At 34.7% G+C, this 7,625-nt stretch overlaps 1 protein-coding gene across 1 annotated transcript in view; it reads left to right on the top strand.

The window, feature by feature from the left end:
* Positions 1–1,025: 1,025 nt before the first annotated feature.
* LOC108744516 (homeobox protein abdominal-B-like) overlaps positions 1,026–7,625 on the top strand; it is a 38,590-nt gene continuing 31,990 nt past the window's right edge. Inside the window, exon 1 of the mRNA XM_025973151.1 lies at positions 1,026–1,064. The gene's annotated coding sequence lies outside the window, so the exon portion shown is untranslated. The remainder of the gene's footprint in view (positions 1,065–7,625) is intronic.

Here is a 7,625-nt window from a genome sequence, read left to right as displayed (position 1 = left end):
ATAATATTTCATATTAAACTAACTCACTTCTAAAAGATATCTAAATTATATGTATGTTTAATCATAGTATATTCAGTATATAGTTACATTAGTTCGACGGATCGTTAACCTTGTAGGTCGGTTGGTCGTGGTTGTTGTTGTCACCTCTCGTAGTTTAGTGGTCAGAACATTGGTGCGTAAAGCCAAAGGTCCCGGGTTCGATTCCCGGCGGGGGTGTGACAACAGCAACAATTTTTCCTTCATTAATTTGAGGTAGTTTGTAGTGGGTAAATAAAAAATCGAAAAAATTATTTCAAATTAATATTGCATATTAATCCACTATTCACTAAGTACAAGACGAGTGAATATTGTACATTTAAAAAACAAATTTTCAATGGTCTATAAGAAGTGTTGTAGACCAATAATTAATAGTTATAAATCTTTTTATGTAATTTAAGTATAATATTATCTCGATATACTTATTCAAAATTTTCCTTTAATATATTCTTCGTTCGGGTTTCGTTTATTGTTATCATTATCAACAGTATTACTTCAGCTAAGTCAGTTGAAACCAGAAACTGTTGCATTATTAGAATTTGTTGTCCGATTTTCAAGTGAAAGGTAAACAGAGTGTGAGATGAGCTACAGGGCGGATCACGCGTCCACGCCTGAGCTTTGGTCTCTCATTGCATAATAAAACGTCTGAATGTACAGCTTCTCAGTGGCTTCGAACAAAAAAAAATTTAGTTTACTTAAAACAGTTAAAAATTCAAACAGGTCCATCATTAAAGAGGAGAGACTTGATGCCCTAAGGATGATAAAAAGCGAAAAAAATACTCTTAACCTAAAGAATATGGTTAATTTATGGACGAAACTTCATGAGGTAATCTATAGTGGGATAAAATTAAAGTGTAATATAATAATAAATATTTAGTAAAAGCAGTACGCATAACTTTTAACAGTTATTGACATTATGTGTTTCTTTGTTGCAGGCTTCCATTTTTCTTGTCGGAAGTTTACAGCTAATGCTTCAAGCTGTTCGGAGACGTGGAAAGAGTTCTTCACCCTTTCGAGCTGTCTAGCAGGTAGGCATTCAAAGCGTTTAGATACTTATTAAAACTGGGTACAGTATTTAAATATAAATACGGAACCATAAATCGCATACCAAAATATATAATTTAGTAACTGTTTCCTTCATACTTTCTTTACCATTAGAGTTACTTCGTTTGCAATGAAGCATCTCAGTTATATTGGCGCAAACATAAACAATTGTAGTAGTTATTGTCAAATACTGGGGCACGTTTTTGTATACAAAATGTGCATAAATTAATAATGCAAACACTGCATAGGTAGGTACTGACAGTACTACTCAACTAGAATTTATAAGGGCCATGCTCCATGTAGCGTGCGGGCCTCATGTGACTAATGATGGGCATGTTGATATAGGGATTTCCCCGTAAATTCTTCATGATAATCCCACAAAAAAGTGGTAATACTAATAATCTGCCTTATGGTGGCTCGATGAGGCAAATCTGTTTGAAAATACTCTCGGTAAAATAAAAAAACAAAAAATGGTAACAATCCCCTTGCCCAATTATGTCGTCGTATCAATGAAATCCTTTATATTTGAAACGAACCAACAAGTGTACTTCCTGATATTGTTATTATAAGACAACTGAAACCAGACGCACCAGGTCGAACAACAGTAAATTTGAAGTATTATTGACTATAAAAGAGCCCAATAACACAATCTTACTTAAGAACAAACAAATTTTACAAATAAGTGATATATGTATATATTCCTCCAAATGGAGATATAAATTGTATTGAAATTTGTGGAAAATTACTACGAAAAAGAAAATCCCTTTATACGTATTTACGCTAAATATTTAGAAATGTACATATAGTTTCTGGAAACAATGAAAATATCACTACCTGTAAAATCATAGACCATGGTTTATCTTAATGTTAGTGACGAAAGTAAAGAAATAATACGTGTTAAACTATTGCTACATATGCAAAAGTGAACAGTTGCTCATTGGTAAAATATATTTCTCATTCAATTTTGTATTTTCTTCATTAATAATAAAGTTAATTTTTCCAAAAATTATTCAATGAGGTAACAATAATTTTTCCCCGCGGGGCCTCATACAACATTCCTGATAATGCTCAAATGCGACAGGGCGTTATATGTCCCTTCCTTGCTTTAAGGGACAACCTCAAGGGGCCCATAAGAGGTAGTGTGACTACCCCATTAAGGACCCTACCTACTGGATGTAAGAGTTGTTAAAAATTACGCTAATATTAGATTTAGTTTTGCATCTTTTTAGGCATTTAACTTACTAAGACTAGGTCTAATTTTGTTTATCAACATACAAGATTAGCAGCCGCACATTTAACATATTTATTTTTGGTTTATGCTATTTTTATTAATGTAATCAATTTGGAATTAAAAGGCTGTTAGATAACTATCTCTCTGTAGGGATATTGCTAGTAGTTTAAGACAAAATACCAGTTACTAGAAATGCCAAGGATTTTTTGTGTATACCGCATGCGAAAGTGCGGATCTTGATATTAATTTGTAATATGCCGCTGTTATCCACATACTATAGTACAAAAACGGCGAACGGACACCGCCTACCTGTCGCAAGATGTGAAAAAATACAGGTCGGACGAAGGAAACTGGCGAGTTGTCGCGCAGGTACAGGTCGGACGAAGGAAACTAGCGAGCGGTCGCGCAGGTACTTGCCCATTTATGACTTATTTGGGTAAGTCACTCGGAACCGACCCACAAATAAGCTTTCAAATATTTTGTTTAAATATTTAATCTACGCCGCTGATAGGAATACCGAAAAAAGAGGGCTGCAATAATTATACCTAAAACTGCCTGTTTTTGTCACCGCGCATCCACGCCATTTTAAAATTTCCGCCAGCTTCCAGCGTCAGGTTTGTAAAAAGTATTACACACCATAGCATTATATTATTGTACTTTAAGATTCCCTATACCAAACTGTTCTTTCGCATACGGCACGTCTGCTTTATAGTAGAAATCTTAAATAGTCTTGTTAAATAGACATAAATTGCAATTCCTATACATATTTTATGTTATTAAAAAAAAATTATTGGAAAAAACCGAAATTATTCACGGAAAACTCGTTTTGAAAGAAAATTTGAAAAACAATACCTGTCTGTCTAATTTTACCTTCTGATTCAACTCTATAAACATTTCTTTCATAAATTGAGTGATCAATANTATTATTCATATATTATAGACACCACAATAACAATAATAATTTTATCGGACTACCCTTCTATTGGTCAAATACAAAACAAACTAAAACTGATAAAGTTTTTATAGATGATTGCATCAAAAAGCTAGACGCACACGAATTTCCAAACATTAAATTTGTTAAGGTAGTGGAAAAGCCATTTTAAAATTAAATAACTGAACATTTTATAACTGATTTGTGTTTTCTCTCTGAAATTAATTTATCTTTAATTTACTGAAGTACTAAATCGGTAAGTAGTCGTTAACTTAATTATCGGAGCTGATATGAACGGGAAGGAACTCGGCTAGGACCCGGGAGGGAATTCGACTATATATATTTTAACCAAAACTACCTGCGGGAGGGAATTCGGCATCACCGATCGATACGCAGTTCAATAAACTAATTCAGAAATACAACATCAATCGTTTTCAGTGTAGTTCAGCATGTTAACGTACAATGGTTGTTGTTACAACGTGACATGATACTTATTTACTGCTTTGAACTATATAGCCGCCGCAGGGATATAATCCTTGATTTCAAAGAAGACAATCCCCAAAATAGTACACGCGAAATAGCAGCGAACGTTGGCTCCTCTCGTATGACAGTGTGGCAAATTAAAAAAAAAAGTTGCTGCATCCTTATCATTTGCAGCGAGTGCAAGCCTTGCTTGAAACTGGTATTCAGCCGCGAGTGGATTTCTGTCGGTGGTTTTGAAAGAAAAGTGCTGCATAGCCTAATTTCATGGCGTATTGTTTACGGATAAATTTGCTTCACGCGGGATGGAATTTTGAATTTTCACAATAATCACTATTAGCGCGATGCAAACTGGCATGTCGTAGATTTCAAGAACTGTTTTTGGTAAATGTGTGATGCGAAATTTTTGGAGACTTATTTGACTTTTTTGGTATGTTTACATACAACCACCAGAAGAAAACGTAATGCACCTTAGCAATACCACAGCAGTGGTGTGGAAATTTTCCTTAAAAAAATTACAATTATCTAGATGATATTTTTTTTGTGTTGAAGTGGAATTTACATAGTACTGGTCACTATCAGCGATGAACAAATGTTCTTATTTAACTTATTATTATCTATATTAATTAATTTATGTTGAATAAGTTTCGTCATTTCTATGACCGTTTAATAATTAATATATAAGTAAATCATTCTAATATTGTCGTTAGAACTTTAGTGTTTTGTATCTTCGTGTATTTATTCGTTCGTTATCCATGTCACGTGTCGAATGGGTGCGCGTTTAGTAAAATGAAAATAAAAATGGAAGAGAGGTAGCCTGGCCATTTGTGTACCCTTCTCGATCTCGATTTGCTGACCAATGATCAATAAATAACCGAAATCGAGTGGCCTAAGTCTGACCCGATGCCGGGCAATGTCGAGCTGGTCGAAAAAAGGGGGCATAATATACAGGCAACCAGCGTAGCGCATTCCCTTTATTGTTATTTCCCAGCAATGGAGAAGAACACGGGAATGCTTTCGGCCTCCGGGGCGTTTGAACGGAAATTGGACGTATGAGTCCGGAATTAAATGATTGAAATAGCTACAGAGTAGCTCGAAACGTACAATATATCTAGTCCATTTTTTTTATCAGTCTGCCTTGTAATATCCATTAGCGTAATGAAATTGGACTTTTTTGGGATTTCTATACATTCTAGTAGTTATTTCTGAGTAGTTTTCTGTAACCTTAAGCTCTATTGACAATCTTTGCCTTCCACTTAAACAAAACCTTTTTTCCCGTTCTAATAAGTAAGGGCTTAAAAACTGACCTCTCATATTTAAATACTGATATTGTGATGCTTCCCATATGGATTTAAGTATTGGTCATACGGATTTAAATACTAACCCTTCATAATATTTAAATATTGATCAAAAGGGATTAAGATATTGGCCGGTAAAATCTAAAAGTAATAGTTAAATAATGTTTTGAAGAGCAGCGAACATAAAAGCGATAGTTCTATCCCTGAAGGTTAAAGTAAAGGAAGGAGCGAACACTCTTGAAAAAAGTGTCTGGGAAACTAGAAGAAATAGTTAGCTTCTGCAATCGCAATGTTGTCTCAACATCAAGGTATGATCAAGGTGGACTTTGTTGCTACTGGCTGCTGCTATTATAACTTCTACAAGTGTGGAGGATAGGCAAACTAACGTATCACATATGTGATTCATTACCCTTTACTCTAACCTTTACGGTTATAAGCAAGAAGAAAAGAGATAGGGGCAATAACATACCCAGGTGCTCAAAATTAATAAATTATATGTCGTAGCATCAATAATAATAATATTTATTAATTTTGAGCATATCATTACGAGTGGAAAATCTCAGTAACGAACACGGCCGTTGTTGTTAAAACAAACTTTTCATGTCTACGCGTCACTGCCTTACTGCGCAGTGAATTCCCAAGCGCAACTTACAGCCGGGAACATATTGACAAACGTTACACTGAGCAGCATGGCATGATCTAGAGTTTTAGACCATTCTTTAGCATTCGGGAGGACGCCTATCCGATTCCGCGTCCATCTGCCTTGGTCCAAGTTTTTCTGTGATTTCCTTGGATCATTTAGGCAAATGCTGGGGCAGTAATATTCCACAGATAATCTTTCGTTCTCTTCTGCCTTCATTTCGTCCGTCTTATCTTTCTCACTCGAACCACTACCCACCCATTCCCATGATTTTTGAAAGGAGGCTGAAGAGGGTCTTCTGCCCTACCTTCCGGCGTAGTCCGGAGGGACTGCCCGCCCACCAGCATTAGTGGCTGGTGGGAATGAAACACCCAAAAAAATTTTTTTTAGAGAAACTTTGCCATTCATTCGTATTTGTAGCACATTGCGAAGCGTTGCTATTCGCTCGCATTCGTTTACGTTGCTATCATTGCTTATATTTGCTAGTGTTTCACCTTATCACTAGGTTGGGTCTGGTGAACATCCATATTTATTTAAAATAGTTTTTAAAATGTTCACACCATCATATTTACTTCCACTTCAATATAAATTATTCATCCAAATAATTATTTGTTTCTTTTTTTTTTCTTTTTCGTCACCATACGATCTTATTGATAATAATGTACGAGGCATTAACCACCAATAACTGATTTTCAGTCATATTTTCCGTCTATAATAACAACATACAAAAGCTAATTAATCAATTTATCTCGTCGAATTCAAAGCGAAATACTGTAAATTATTTTTCAACACGTCCACATACGAACACCTACAAACATTCGCAGACATTTGCAACTTGCATTTTCGTTATATCGTTCTGAGTTTATCGATGCTATCGACAAAAAATGTTCGTTTGTATCGCTGGGCATTCGAACCAAAATTTATTCGTTGTAAATGATCGCAAATGACTGTCTAGATTTTGCGCACGAATGCGAACGAATGACAACGTTCTTCAAATGTATTCCCAGCTTTAGATTGTGATCAACAATGTTTTAAAATTTACTATTAGGTGGTATTAGGTAAATTTAATTATCTAACACATTATAGGTACCTACCATTCCGAAAAGCTTGTAATTTGCAACTAATATTCGAGGTTCTTAAAAGTAGGTGCTGCAAATTCCTGCACATTTCGGGCTTATGATCCTTGAATGGTCTTTATTAAGAGGATTTTCTCTGCGGTTGTTTTTGCACATTCTGCAACTTCTGCTTGTTATTTTTAAGTATTATACGGAAATGTATAACTTCATAAAGTAAAACGTATTATATGTATCTGCCAAATAAAAGTCTGGCAGTAAAATTTTGCGTTGTCAGCTTTCTCTTTCTGCGGTCAATTTGGATGATGGAAAAATTTCCATAAACAATCACGAGAATGTTTCGGTATAAAAGCTTGTTATCATAAAAATGATTTACGCTGAAAAGCTGATAAATTGAACTGAAAGTGGAAAACGTAAGAGAGACACGAGTCCCAGCGTTAGGCAGGAGAACGAGAGAGTCGACCGTTTTACATTATTATTGCACGTCCTGTTTTGCATTTTGATTGTCGTAATTTTACATAAAAAGTAAACTGTCTCATTACGATTCCTCCCTTTATGAAAATCACGATTTGGAAAAAATTATATGGGTAAGCAAGTTATATTTTATGACTGTGAAGAAATGCCTCACGTTTACGCGATTTCATGCTAGTAGTAGAAGAAAAATATAATAGATACATATATAACTACTAGGTATTAGTAAACGCTCACGTATTTTCCTTCCTCCATGTTATAATTAACAATAAAAAAATTAAAAGGTATCTATAACATTTAAAAAACTATCAATATTTTCAGGCAGTGACATATTAGTCGGTCATTATACAAGCAGCACGGAGAAAATGAAAAACGAAAATTTACCTAAATATTAAAGCGATGTTTACAATTTATCCCACTA

Source organism: Agrilus planipennis, unplaced genomic scaffold, assembly GCF_000699045.2.
Source record: "Agrilus planipennis isolate EAB-ADULT unplaced genomic scaffold, Apla_2.0 scaffold33, whole genome shotgun sequence".
NCBI classification, from domain to species: domain Eukaryota; kingdom Metazoa; phylum Arthropoda; class Insecta; order Coleoptera; family Buprestidae; genus Agrilus; species Agrilus planipennis.
This window is presented reverse-complemented; position numbering and strand designations above follow the sequence as displayed.